This window comes from Ruditapes philippinarum, unplaced genomic scaffold (assembly GCF_026571515.1).
Source record: "Ruditapes philippinarum isolate M1 unplaced genomic scaffold, ASM2657151v2 ctg1772_1_1_1_1, whole genome shotgun sequence".
Lineage (NCBI taxonomy): Eukaryota > Metazoa > Mollusca > Bivalvia > Venerida > Veneridae > Ruditapes > Ruditapes philippinarum.
Window position 1 is genome coordinate 18,862 of NW_026857150.1, and position 14,664 is coordinate 33,525.

A 14,664-nucleotide genomic window follows, 5' to 3' on the forward strand; every position below is an offset into this window, starting at 1 on the left:
GAAGGTGTTTGGACATCTGTAGATAGTAATTATAGATAACAATCTGTATCTCTGCAAGTCACTGCCTACATTATAAGAGTAAGGTCAGTAAAATTAATCCAAACATTTGATATTAATCATCAACTTTGCATTTTATATCATGGCTACTCACTGAACCAATATAACTGTTTTCTTTAGAAAATAAAATTAACTCCTGCGTATTCACCAAATTAAGAATTGATTCTATCCAATTCATATTCTTACGAATCAGACTCATTTTTAGCCAGAACACTTCAAGATGGGGGTTCTACACATAATAACACTAAGAAATAAAAGTATAACATCTTGTTGTGCGACTCCTATACGCAGACTATTCCGCTTCCATGTAGAAGTGTGTATACTGAGGTTGAGATACATCGTTCTCTTAGAGATTCATCTCTTAGATAAGTTCTAAGTACAATGTTGAGACAACTAGTGTCATTTACTATTAATCTGGACCACAATGCCATAAAATTGTGAGAAATCTAATTTTTTTTCCTAGCATTGATATTAAGCAAGTTATGAGCAGCTAGTAAAGATTGTAGAAGGGTCACATGTATAGGCCATTTCTATGAGGGGTAACAATAGAGTATCATTACCAAGTGCGCGAATTAATTGTTTTTTGAACTAGCAGTAAGCTCGGATAAGGGCCATATTTTAAGAGAGTGTCGAGCCCCAAAGCCCAATAATTAATGTGCTATTTATTATTAACACGCAAAAATCTAATAGCCCCATAAGTGGCATATTTTTGGGCACATAGCTAAAAGATGCAACGTATATTGTCTAATAGCATAACAAGCCATGAAGGAATGATTTATTCTTGGTCTACAAGACAGGAAGGCATTATTTTTTCTGGACATCTATTCTATGAATAAGTGGTGAATAGCATTTATTTGTGAGCACAAGCATATATATCTATATTTATTCTACGACCGCTTAAGTTAGTTGTCGCGAATAACACACCGAGAAAAATCAAATGTATTCCCTTAAACCCATAGTTAGTAATCAAGTAACGGACGTGTATAATAGTACGAGAAACCATTTACCAGCACTAACAAAGTGAGATCTTAAACCAGTTTATTATATCTTATCGTTATGAAAAAAAGAGAGAGAGAGATCACTAACCGATTACTCGGGGGAGAATTCAAATTAAGAAAATCCTTAGTGTTGTATTGTGTTTGCATTAGGATATATGTGATAATCACTCTTAGGCTTTGATGTTATTATGTCCAATTAGGGTCATAGTTTTTGTGAAAAATGTGGAAATACTTGTAGAAGATTATTTTTCAAATATTAAGTGAGATATTGGAAGCGAGATTAATTCTCAATTAATTAAAGTGATATACGTTGAAAGGTGTGAAGGGGATTGTGCACACTGGATGAGGACAATTTCATCAATAAACTATTAAGCTTATCAATAGAAAGAACCGTCATGTCTTGGCATCTCTCGAGTGACGTAAGATAAGGGAACTTCGCAATTCTTCTCTGATTGTAAATTCATTTTATATTGCTTTTAAGGGGATCTGCCTTGTAAGCACTTTCTAATATTATATTATAATTCACAGAAGCAAATCAATAACATATGGCCTAATGCAAGGGGCAAATCTGGTGTAATCATGACAGTAAGATTAAAGACGTCTGCATTAGGCGTGAAGTCTTAATCTGGCATTAGAAAGCTTGGTGCTCCGCTTTTCAGCTTTCCTTGAGTGTTTATTTTCCAAAGGACCAGGCAATAATATATTTAAGTATACCAAGGGGCCTAATGATTTGCACGTATTCGTTATGTGAGGCATTCATAGATGCTGTATTTCTGGCCAAAGTCTCGTCGGATAAAGCATAAATAATGCTCACTAACGCATTGGACGGACAACATTGATGCAATCTAGTAGTTTTAGGATAAACATGTTGTTCTAACACATAACTTTGCATTAAATACACAGGTTTGACAGTACATCAGTTTTTTTACACTCATGGTCAAATAAACAATTAAGTATAGTTTGTGTATACTTTATGACAATATCAAATTTTATTGCACTGTATATTTTTATTATTCTAGTAAGAATAAGGACACAGTTGAAACTAAGTCTTCGGGCTGTCGATGGTAATATATAAATATTGAACATATCACCTTATTTCACCTTAAATATACCATTTATTCTGGTTGCCTGTTTTATATACAAAAACGGAATGTAAAATAAAGGAATTATGTTAAAGATGGGGTTATGGTCAAATAGCATTTCGTCGTTTATTAAATCATGCAGCGAGTTTGTGACACAGTGTGTGATCGTCAATTGAAACAAAATCCCACAACACTGATTGATTTGATATTAATAAAGCAACGTTGATTTGAATGAAACAACGTAACAGGTAATCAGGTGCGTAATAAATCGGACAAAAATGTTATGATAAATAATCAAATGTTATCGTAATTCGTGGATAAATGTACTAATTTCTTTTTGGATAAACAGTTTTTGATCGATCGATCCAGTTTAAGAAAAAATACTATACTATGTGTATAATTTAAACTTTGTATTTCAACTTTATCATAAATATATCTGAATTCTTCTATAATTCTGCAACGTTTATTATTTGCGTATGAGAGTCTGTAAGAAAATGTTAACATGTTTTACAATTGTTATAAAATTTATTCCGCTAATTGTATTCTCTATTAGCTGAACTAACAGTATCCTTATAGATTCTCATTTTCTACACTGTAGACGTAATTTCGTAGCTTTTAAAGAAAAAAATCGGACAAAAATCTATTTTCCCCGGACTTTCAAAAGAACTGGAGCTTGATAACTTGAATCTATTATCAAGTACATAATATGTTACTGGTTAAGTATGTGATGAGACAATATGCTATCATTCGTTGTTCATCGTCGTGAAATGTTTTGGCATTCATTATCTTAATTTGCCTTTCAAATTCGTTCCAATTAACGACTCTTATCGTTTTATTTTTGTATTGAGATTTTATCTTTTTATCTCTTTTGAAGCCGTCATTTAATATATTATCAGTAAATAAAGAAACCAACTCTTTATAATTCCCCTTGAGAAATTACAGTTGACTGTTAATAATGATTTATGTTTTGTACAAATGTTTTTAAGTCTAACAACCAGTTCTGCGAAATATGGAGTGCGGGATAAATTTTCTCTGACATATGAAAATAGACAAATAATCGTTTATCAAAATGTGGCACTCTCATATTGCCCCAATAAGTTATTATTCAGATGTGTGCTTATTTCAAAACTGAAGACTAGAGAACTTTAAATTCGATTAATACGAGAGCTGAATAAAAGACTGAAATGATATTTCGGAAATATTGCTTTTTACAATTACTACTAGTATCATTGCAAACAGGTTTACAATTACTTTTCAATACCATACCAATTACTGTACCTTTAATTTTATTGTTACTAATACACAATGTATAACAAAAAGTGTTTTCGATATTCATGAAAAATGGTAAATAATTAAGTATGAGTTACAAGGAATAGTATGTTACTGTTAGTGTGGCGGAAAATATTTCTATTTGCCCTGATCTCTTTTGTTGGCTTCAAACTCAGCCTTACACTGAATATTTTCTGAGAGGGTGTTAAGGATTAAACAAGTATAATTGATGATAAAATTGTTTAATAATTCCAAGCAGAACTTCATAAGACAAAATTCAGACATTTTCCAATGAATTATTTTAACAATAAATCCGAACATTAGTAAATATCCAAAATAGAAAATTATATATTACTAAACAGTATTTACCAGAACTCTGCTCCAAAGTAATTTGTAACATCTTTTATAGCAAAATTGATTCCCGCCAAATAACACTTCCTGTATATTTAAATGTAGGAAAATCATTAAAAAAGAAATTGCCTGGAAATTGTGCATATATAATTCGGAGCATACGTTTATAGTAAATTTTGGAGTATTAAGAAACATTATTTTACCGGGGCAACTTTAACAATAAGAATATCTGCGGAGTAATATTACAATAAAACAAACATAGCATCATTATTCGCGATCTTCGCGAAAGTTAGAAATACTAATTAATAGTTATTAGTGAAAAATAATTAATTGATGAATATCGAGAGGACGATGCTATTATTGTTTTGTATATCTTATTAATAATAATAAAAATAATAACTTTTTTCACAAAATGTTACAAACCCTTGAGTGTCATGGTATACAATAAATACTTGTACTCAATACATAATTTCTTCTTTTATATATTGATACATAATTTCCCCTTTGAATAACTAGAGTATGATATATTCATTATTTAGAATGTGTCGTACAGTCAGGTATAATTTATTCAGGACGGTCAACAAATGTCCAATTTTACAAAACTATAAAATAGCATCGTGCTTTAAACGAATCTCATTCGATCAGATCAACAAAATTTACGTTATCCAAAGACATATATGAAATCTTGCTTTGATCAAATCTCGTCTTATCAGAACTCAAGTACGATTTATCTGATAATATAGATTATGTAAGATACTCTGGGGTGAAATAACTACACAAACAGTGTGAGATAAATAATCAAATAGAAAATCATTGCATAGTTATTGTCTCTTGCGGACTAATTTATCATATACGCGGTTTTGAATAGACCTACATTATCTTTCTATACTAAATGACAGATAGAACGTTTGCCACATTTGTTTATTGTTTCGTAATGAGAATATATCGTATTTCATGCTTTCCAGTGTTTTATCTTAATATATCAGATGATGATAATCTGATAAACCACAAGTGAAATAATAAAATATAACTTTCACTGAAGCCGAACTATATCTGAATGCGGATGAAATGAATATCATAACGAAATTGAATAACTAAAAAACGAATTATTAATTACTATCAAGTATTTATCCTACAATGCTGTAATGTCATAAGTCACATAGGAATATTCATAGGAATTACTCATTTCAAGAACTCGAATTTTCCCCGAATTTGTAAAAACCTTTTTCGCATCCATTTATCGTAGTTACCATTTCAAATACATGCTCATCACTGATACTTAAAAGGCTTTAAAATGTCATTTCTCTTTCAATCGTATTTTATTGTATCAATACTACTGAAATAACTCCTAACGACCCTCAGATATCAGAGGTTCTTCACAGCCTTAAAAGTCTGATGCTCTACCGACTGAGCTAGCCGGGCGCTTGATATCAAATATTATCATATAAATTACGCTGTTTAAATTATGTCAAAGAGATACTTCAGATAAACAAAACAGTTTAATCTCTTTCAGCTAGATTAATAATTACCTGACCGTTAAATAGAATTAGAACTACATCTATTATTGGACAAATAATTCAGTTCAATAATTTCCATCATATATTCAGGATTTTATCAATTATTTTCAATTTATAGGGGATGAAACATTTATTAAAGCTAAATTGTCAATGTTCAAAATTAAAATATAAATAGTTTGTTAAAACGCACATTTCATGTATTTTCGGACAAAATGATACTGCAGCAATAATGCATGTAAAACTACATTCTCTATGTGCAAACTAAATACGAATAAATAAGCCGGTTTGAAGTCATTGAAATATGTTGAAACATTTCGCTCTTTTATTCTGATGGAATGACCCTGCAGCAATAATGCATGTAAAACTACATTCTCTATATCATACTATTATTGTTAGATATTTTAGCTCTTTCATATTGATAGAATGATTCTGCAGCAAGTATACATGTAAAACTATATTGTCTATATGCAAACTAAATACGAATAAAGTCACTTTAAAGTCATAGAGGATATTTGTTTAGTTCAGTGAATGATTGGAATATATTGCACCGAGTGAGCTCCAGCAGGTATATTTCACGAGTGGTTCAGCCACACGTGATATATGAACATTTGGTGTTCACAATGTGAAATATAATATAATATAAGAATACATTTAAAACTATATTGTCTATATGCAAACTAAATACAAATAAATAAGTGGCTTAGAAATCATAAAAAATAGTTTTAAACATTTCGCACTATCATTCTGATAGAATGATCTTGCAGGAAAAATGTAAGCCCAGAATATCTTTTGGCTATCAAAATTTAATAATATATTCCAATGTATTGCCTGATAATAAACAGAACACATTGTCTAAATTTCTAATAAATGCATTTATCACGAACACTCTCGAGTCTCATTAACTACACATAAATTGTAAAATTTGATTGTGTTAGATTAAATCATAGCATTTCTTTAGTCCCTCGAGGATTATGTCGTAATTCTTCTTTGCCTTTTCATAAACAAAATGCACAAACATTTTCACTTCAGCTATATATATATAACAAGGCTCAACATTATTTAAAAGCTGTCAAATTAACATGATATTTTTTCTGAAGTATTCATTGCAGCATTATGCCATACAAGGGTGTGTACGATCAATTCGAAGAATAAATAACATGTACACATAATAACGTACTTTTTTAATGGATTTGACAAAACTTGATTTTGTTTTAGTGTCAAAGAAACTAAACATAGACTCATATATTTTATTCCAGGCAGATTATATTACATATCGTAAATATTAGGTCTCAACAGAGTCGCGTGTGTCCCTTGTTTTACAGCAGTTTGGATTTTTACATTTTGTCAGTTACTAATTTGTATTTTAGGAAAATATTTCAAACATTTATTTTTTTTTTCATTTTCATACTGATATAAAACATGATGTATCTTTTCTTTTTTTTTAAATTGTAATCCTTCTGTATTTTTTCTTACTACACTTCATTTCACAATTAACATTAATTTAACTTATAAATTTTTATACCACTGAGTATGTACATTGTCTAGCATTAAATGAATCTTAAATTATGATTTCCACACACAAATTAACATTTAACACATACTGCAGGACTTTTATAGCCAAGGTTAATCAGTCGGGGATTTTTGTATGTAAAATAAGGTAGACAATATTCGCAGGAGAAATTCGGAGTGTTATCATTTTCTCCATTTATGCTAATTCCTGTCATTTTGTGTACAGTTAATATGCCTCCATAGCATTTCCTTCAATCTGTTTAATATCAGTGAAATAAAATGTCTTTTCCAGTAGGATCGAAAGAAGTCACAATTTATATACGTACATAAACAAATCCGTGGGTCATATCCGGTCAAAACCTAGGTCACATGAGCTAAAAATAGAAAAAGCTTGTTAACACTCTAGTGGCTGCAGTTTCCATCCAAATATTCTGGAAATTTGTCAGGAAGGTTGTTTTGATGATATCTAGGTCAAGTTCGAAGATGGGTCATCTCCGGTCAAAAATTAGGTCACAGGAGCTAAAAATAGAAAAAGCTTGTTAACACTCTAGAGGCTGCAGTTTTCATCCAAATATTCTGGAAATTTGTCAGGAATGTTGTTTTGATGATATCTAGGACAAGTTCGAAGATGGGTCATCTCCGGTCGAAAACTAGGTCACAGGAGCTAAAAATAGAAAAAGCTTGTTAACACTCTAGTGGCTGCAGTTTTCATCCAAAAATTCTGGAAATTTGTCAGGAAGGTTGTTTTGATTATTACTAGGTCAAGTTCAAAGATGGGTCATCTCCGGTCAAAAACTAAGTCACAGAAGCTAAAAATAGAAAAAGCTTTTAAACACTCTAGTGGCTGCAGTATTGATTCAAATATTCTGGAAATTTGTCAGGAAGGTTGTTTTGATGATATCTGGGTCAAGTTCGAAGATGGGTCATCTCAGGTCAAAAACTAGGTCCAAGGAGCTAAAAATAGAAAACGCTTGTTAACACTCTAGGGGCTGCAGTTTTCATCCAAATATTCTGGAAATTTGTCAGGAAGGTTGTTTTGATGATTTCTAGGTCAAGTTCGAAGATGGGTCATCTCCGGTCAAAAACTAGGTCACAGGAGCTAAAAATAGAAAAAGCTTGTTAACACTCTTGGTTGTTAACAGTCTAGCAGTCACAGTTTTGATTGGGTCACCATCAAACTTTGTCAGAATGTTTGTCTAATGAAATACAGATCGAGTTTGAAGATGGGTTATCTCGGATCAAAAACTAGGTCACAAGAGCTAAAAATAGAAAAAGTTTGTTAACACTCTAGTGGCTGCAGTTTTCATCCAAATATTCTGGAAATTTGTCAGAAAGGTTGTTTTGATGATATCTAGGTCAAGTTCGAAGATGGGTCATCACCGGTCAAAAACTAGGTCACAGGAACTAAAAATAGAAAAAGCTTTTAAACACTCTAGTGGCTGCAGTATTAATTCAAATATTCTGGAAATTTGTCAGGAAGGTTGTTTTGATGATTTCTAGGTCAAGTTCGAAGATGGGTCATCTCCGGTCGAAAACTAGGTCACAGGAGCTAAAATAGAAAAAGCTTGTTAACACTCTTGGTTGTTAACAGTCCAGCAGTCACAGTTTTGATTGGATCATCATCAAACTTTGTCAGAATGTTTGTCTCAATGAAATACAGATCGAGTTTGAAGATGGGTTATCTCGGAATAAAAAACTAGGTCACAGGAGCTAAAAATAGAAAAAGCTTGTTAACACTCTGGGTTGTTAACAGTCTAGCAGTCACAGTTTTGATTGGATCATCATCAAACTTTGTCAGAATGTTTGTCTCAATGAAATACAGATCGAGTTTGAAGATGGGTTATCTTGGATCAAAAACTAGGTCACAGGAGCTAAAAATAGAAAAAGCTTGTTAACACTCTAGTGGCTGCAGTTTTCATCCAAATATTCTGGAAATTTGTCAGGAAGGTTGTTTTGATGATATCTAGGTCAAGTTCGAAGATGGGTCATCTCCGGTCAAAAACTAGGTCACAGGAGCTAAAAATAGAAAAAGCTTTTAAACACTCTAGTGGCTGCAGTATTAATTCAAATATTCTGGAAATTTGTCAGGAAGTTTGTTTTGATGATTTCTGGGTCAAGTTCGAAGATGGGTCATCTTCGGTCAAAAACTAGGTCACAGGAGCTAAAAATAGAAAAAGCTTGTTAACACTCTAGTGGCTACAGTTTTCATCCAAATATTCTGGAAAATAGTCATGAAGGTTGTGTTGATGATATATCTAGGACAAGTTCGAAGATGGGTCATCTCCGGTCAAAAACTAGGTCACAGGAGCTAAAAATAGAAAAAGCTTGTTAACACTCTAGAGGCTGCAGTTGTCATCCAAATATTCTGGAAATTTGTCAGGAAGGTTGTTTTGATGATATCTAGGTCAAGTTCGAAGATGGGTCATCTCCGGTCGAAAACTAGGTCACAAGAGCTAAAAATAGAAAAAGCTTGTTAACACTCTAGTGGCTGCAGTTTTCATCCAAATATTCTGGAAATTTGTCAGGAACGTTGCGTTGATGATTTCTAGGTCAAGTTCGAAGATGGGTCATCTTCGGTCAAAAACTAGGTCACAGGAGCTAAAAATAGAAAAAAGCTTGTTTACACTCTAGGGGCTGCAGTTTTCATCAAAATATTCTGGAAATTTGTCAGGAAAGTTGTTTTGATGATTTCTAGGTCAAGTCCGAAGATGGGTCATATCCGGTCAAAAACTAGGTCACAGGAGCTAAAAATAGAAAAAGCTTGTTAACACTCTAGGGGCTGCAGTTTTCATCCAAATATTCTGGAAATTTGTCAGGAAAGTTGTTTTGATGATTTCTAGGTAAAGTTCGAAGATGTGTCATGTTTTCTGATTTAAATGTTTTTCGACAGAGATGGTTCTGGAAGAGAAAATACTTGTTTTGCCCTGTTAATGTTTTTTGTGCTTCCTGCAACTCAGTAGTTACAGCATGAAATTTGCTGTCATGGGGCAACACATGGGATCACTGATAGCTCTTGTTTTAGGGAAGCAGTTTGTGTCTTTTTAGTTTTAGTTTTATAGTTGTTATGCAGAGGTGATGCATATATATTTCATGTTTGTAATTTAAAGGGGCACATTTTGTTTGTTTTGTAAATTGTCAGAGGATATTTACATTTGAGAGCAAAAGGTAAAATATGCACATGACTGCCTTCAAAGAAGAATTGGAAAAGCTAAAAAGCTCTTGGTGAGCATTTTAGTAAGTTTTGCAAGCAGTATCATGCCTTGAATAGTGGATATATGACCGACAAAGTATTTTCATCTGTGTAATGTATGGTTAGCAGATACTTTCCCATTGCTCTAAATTGTTTTATTTAGTTGTGCCCTTAACTTGAGGTCAAGTTTAAAATAATGGTTTAAGTCTTCATCTTTCAATAGCTGTTATTGTTGCTTTTTTACTTTATTTTACAAGTCTGCACTTGAAGTGTATTAAACATGATTAATTCAGTAGCTTATTGTCTGATACAATTGTAACTTAATAAAAGTTTTAGTAATCTTGTTCAAGTAGGTATAGTAATTTTCAACATTTTGTTTAATGATTGTCATTTTGGTGATCAGATGAGCCTTTGGTTCTAGTCAAATTTGTTTTTTGTTACAATAATTCATATAAGTATATGATTTTTTAGCTCACCTGAGCATAAAGTTCTGATTGTATTAATAAAATATCAGACGAGTTCGAACATACGTAATGTGAGGTCTAAACTTGGGTCACAAGGCCAAACAATGGAAAAAAATTTGTGAATTTTGTTGATTTTAAGATCTGGCCAATCTAAGTAATCTTTTGAAACCAGATTTTTTTCTTACATGTAGACGCTGATATGTTTTAATGGTACTCAGTTGAGAGGAATTGGGCCTTCATGGCCTTCTTATTTAACTCATGCATTGTTGAATTTATTTGTTTATAGTTTATGAATAAATTTATAAAAATAAAGAAAACTGCAATTGATTTGTCATGAATTTCTCTAGTCCATCTTCTAGCTAAAAAATTCTGAATTTACTTTTCTTTAAAAAATGTGAAAAACAGCCTTTTTTGCTTAAGTTTAGTTTTTGATTCCAATGATATTTCATTAGGGACACTTTTTAAAAGCAGAAAGCCTCCAGATTTATGCTTATTTAATGAAAAATTTGAAAAGTATTTAAAAGTATTGTATTGTATAGTAACCAAAAGGAAGCAGCTTACACATTATCGATGGCACTTACAACACACAGTAAATTAGAAAAAGAGGTAAAAATATGAAAAAAATGCCCTTACTGCGTTAGTAACGCAGTAGAAATATAGTCTTAAATAATGAAGTATTAGCAATTAGTCAATTATAATATGACATTTTTACTTGAATCTTGAATCTTTCTACTTTCCCTAATGTCTAGTACATTTTTCTCAAGTTTAAATTCATTGAAATATGTTGGCTCATCTGAAGGCATGCTGCTTTAAAGCCAAGTTCCTGGGCAGTACCAGTACAAGACCATACATATGCATGTCTGAAGCTTTCAAACTTGATAAAATGTTGTTGGCGGGGTTAAAATTCTAAACCTTGGAAAATTTGAGCACAAATGATACATGACTGTGTAGTAGGTTAGGCTAATCAAGAACAAAAAGAGTTTACACATGCATTCTTTATTTCCCTGACAAATATTAATATGAGTCACTAATATTTGTAACAATCACATTCAACTTTCCAGCAAGTGCGTCACGCTTTGCGATGCCAGCATATTCACTGTTTACTTGATTATTGTTACGGAATTGTTCTGTGCATGAACATTAGCATTATGGTCATCATCAAAGTAGTCTTGCATTTCATCTCCATTAATAATGCAAATGTTATGTACAATAGTACAGACCACTGTTGTATCTACAGCTGTCTTTAATTCTCTAGTATTGATATACTGATGTCTACAGAAACGACCTTTGAGCAATCCAAAGGCTCGTTCCACTGATGCCCATTATCTCGATATGGGGTGATGATTAACCAAGTTCGTAAAGGATATGCATCATCTCCTAATAGATGACCATTGCCGCACAAATTAAACCCGTTCTCCCATAAATCACTGTTTCTCAGGACCCTTGCATCATGACAACTTCCAGGCCAGCCGGCTAACACATGGGTAAAACGAAGATCTTCTCTACAGACTCCTTGCAGTACTATTGAATGATATCCTTTCCGAGTTATATACACATCTGTGTGTTCTTTTGGTGCTCTTATCTTAATGTGGGTTCCATCGATTGCTCCCAATACATCAGGAAAATTAGCTTTGTGACGAAATGCATCGATAACCTCTTGCCTGATATTGTTGCTAGGCCAAATAATAAATTGCTGCTTCAGATGAGTTAGAAACACACTAAATATTCTATCCCTGCACCTGACAACTGAGGATTCTGTAACATTGAACCTGTCTGCAATGCTATGTGTAGTGTCTTGTGTTGCAATATACCACAGTGTAATTAAGAGTTGTTTTTCTATATTTATATGGTCTCTTCCTCCTGTCCAACTGGGTAGCAGCTCTTGAAACTCACCAAGATTTTCACAAATTATTTCGAATGTTGTCCTAGTCATTCTAAAAAATCTTTTAAAGTCGTCTAAGTAGTACATTGGAATTGTTCCCTCAACATATCTTTCAACTTTTTGTCTCTCTCTGCGGACACGGAAATAAATTGAAATACATCATATAATTAAGTAGCCATATTGGATGACTTACAAACTAAAGATTTATCCCAAGTAAACTACTTATTCACTAACGTCCATTATATTTCTGTGTCATTAATGCTATCATCAGTTACCTTGAATGACAGAAAATCAGCAAATGTATGCATATGATATAGTGTATACTTACATACTTCTACACAAAGGCTACTGTGAACCATGCATTTAAAATTGTTTTTAAATGCTGCTCAAATAAATGTATCATCTATAATATCATATTTAACTTACAACTTTGCCGCCATAATTAGAATGAGCATTGCAGACTCATCAGTGTCAATCTCCATCCCCTCTTCACTATAAAATCATCTCCTCCATTAGCACAGAAAGGACTGCAGCTCTTGCAATAGCCATTTTTGATACTGATTAGAGCAGTGTTCCGAAATTGCTCCATTCAGAACACAATTCTAGAACAGTGTCCATGTTCTGAAATATTCCTTTGATTGCAACATAATTCTAGCACAGTACGCTTGTTCTGAAATATTCCTTTCTTACATTTGAGAAGAGCATTCCGGAACACAGAACAGTAAGCCAGAACATGTGAATGGAATACGCCCATTATTATTATAATTATTAATGTTATTAATGTTGTTGTTGTTGTTGTTGTTGATGTTATTGTTGTTGTTATTATTCCATTTTTATAATAAATTGTTTGCGAAGCTTCTTTTATAATATTTATATTCTACCAATATGTCATATGTGGCTGCAAAAAACAATTTATATTCATCAACAAATTATAATATTATTATTATTTTATTTAACAATGTATTTCTATACACTATCATAGACGAAAGACAGATATATCTAGGAATGCATTCATTTATCGTAATGTATATATGTTTCCCTACAATAGGATTTGTGTTTAATGAAGATACTTTTAAGAATAAATCAACACATAATAATTAAAAATTATGAAACACACCGATTTGCTTGTATTGTCCGAATGATCCCTGTATTTCTGAGCTATAGCATAGAAGAACTGACAGATATATTTATAATCGCATTTATTTATCTTAAAGAATGCATGTGTCCCTACAATATGGAATATGTTTTAAAAAGGCATCTTAACAAATAAAGTCAAACTTGATTATCGAATATTATGAAATACACCGATTTTGTCTGAATTGTCCGACTTTTCTAAAATTTATGAACGGACAGAGTTGTTTCAGCATAAATTTCTGATTCTTGAAATACTGGTATACATTCGTCCCTAAAATAAAGTAAATATCTGCGTATACTGGAAAATGTTTTTTTTTTTTTTTAAATCCTGGCAATTATCGTGGCTTCGAAAAATAGAAATTTCCTAAGCTATTCTTTTGAATACCTTTTTTACACATGATTTTCCTTTCACTTTTGTTTGCCTTAGATTTTTGAAAAGAAATATGTTTCGAAATTCAGCGTATATTGCCTGATTCAGTACGGGTAAAGTTAAAGATTCGGCCACCCGACCAATCGACCCATTACAATTCGTCAAACTTGGGATATTGGCGATTAAGCCAGAGCATGGAGCTAAATATAGGCATCTGTGGCCGAAAAACACCAAAAAAAAACCGAAGAACACCAAACAAAATACCAAAAAACTCTTAAAATACAAATAAATATTAAGGCTGTAATATAAACAATTTTTGATGGTTATTTGATTTAATGGGTTCAATAATATCAGTTTAAAATCGATAATATATCATAAAACACGCTGATGAAAGTGTTCGCTGAGCCTGCGTCGCACATAGAAAAGCCGAAAAAGACATGCCACGGGCAAAAAAAATGCTAATTTCCATTTTGATCACTAGAGTAATTGTTTTTCACACTTTCGATCAATAAATGTATCAATTGTCAGCATTATATCGAAAAGAACACACCGTAAAAATGTTTTTGGAAACTCAACGGGTAAGTTCAAAAACATAGATAAGCCGAAAAACACTTTTTACGGCGATACAATTGGTATAATTCCAACAAAATTAGTATTATCTACTTTTTTCTACCCTTTAAATGATTAAAATATGATAAACAAGATCGACAAGGAAAGGCGGCATTCAATGAACGCAGCCCCCATCCGACCCAGCAACAAGCGTCAGCGGCAAGGAGCCCAGGAGGACTCCAAACAAAAACAGGACAGGGCACAAGGCAGAGTACGGGCAGGCAAACCACTA

General features: G+C 32.4%; 1 pseudogene; it reads right to left on the reverse strand.

Moving 5' to 3' along the window:
• Positions 1-11,537: 11,537 nt before the first annotated feature.
• LOC132748943 (uncharacterized) lies at positions 11,538-12,801 on the reverse strand (annotated as a pseudogene).
• Between the last annotated feature and the right edge of the window lie 1,863 nt (positions 12,802-14,664).